Source organism: Anneissia japonica, unplaced genomic scaffold, assembly GCF_011630105.1.
Source record: "Anneissia japonica isolate Jap-2015-1 unplaced genomic scaffold, ASM1163010v1 scaffold10057_len72246_cov111, whole genome shotgun sequence".
Taxonomy (NCBI): Eukaryota; Metazoa; Echinodermata; class Crinoidea; order Comatulida; family Comatulidae; genus Anneissia; species Anneissia japonica.
In genome coordinates this window covers 29186-30367 of record NW_022722086.1, presented here as the reverse complement: position 1 = coordinate 30367, position 1182 = coordinate 29186, and positions in this window count along the sequence as shown.

Genomic DNA, 1182 nt, shown 5'->3' with positions numbered 1-1182 from the left:
CGCTAATATCGAGTGCTGAAAATGCAAGTTTGTTAAAGTATGACTGCGCATGCGTTGTTTCATTTACGTAAATATATCGTTTTGTTTACGACCAACACGATGGCGTGTATTTCAGTACTTGGAGTATGTATTATACTTTCGTAAATATATCCACTTCCATTAAATAAAGTGTAGTATTTTATGCTTGAGAAACAGAAAACAGCTTTGAATTGTAATGCACTCCATCATGTTGGAATTCAGTATTTTGACAATGACATTATGTTCTGGTCAAAGATCTTATAAACACAAGATAGCGTTCTCCGCGATTTACGCGTAACAAATAGAAGCGTCGGTCAAGGTTCAAAAGTTTCCAATTTAGCAAAAGGGCGCCGTTCATGCGCTATTATACCAAAGAGAAAAAGTAATCAGTTTTGGAAGAGGGCGTCCAATCTGTTGCCATGGATCTGAGATGGTTCCTGTTCTGCTGTTCACAGGATTGGTGTACGGTGGTATGGTCAGAGCGGTCAAGGGTCAAAAGTTTCCAATTTAGCAAGAGGGCACCATTCATGCCTTATTACAGAATTTGCACGCGTAAATCGCGGAGAACGCTATCATGTGTTTATAAGATCTTTGGTTCTGGTGTATATGTGGACTCATATATGGACAGCCTAGGCCCCCTTGGCTTGGTTGGGGGTGGGAAGGGCCTGCCAGCCAGGTCCCCTATACTAAAGTTACATCACAAAGTCTAGGCTAGGCCTAGTTATACACAATGACATTAGTTAGGTAGACAGGGCCTAGCCTATACACCGGCGAAAAATATAATAAGGCAAAAAACGAAGGATATGCCTTGGCTTATGCCCCTAGCCAGAGAGTTAACTGGCGATCCAACGCTAGTTTAAGAAACTAGGCCAGCATACGCTTAAACAAGAAGGCCTAGGATAGGCCTAGGCCTACGTGCCTTGGCCTTGGCCCAGGGAATGCAATGGTTTTGGCCGCGAATTAGGCCTAGCACATTTTAGTATAGTTAGGGAATTCAACAACAGTTAGGCCTATTACTTACTTTTACTTCACTGTGACTTGGCAAATTTTCTTAGGCCCATGAATCTTCTTTCCTTTACACTCGCTACAAGACGACGACACTAGAATGGGCGCTTCGTTTGTGAATTCAAAACTTGAAACGGGACACCGGAACTGCTTAAGTCC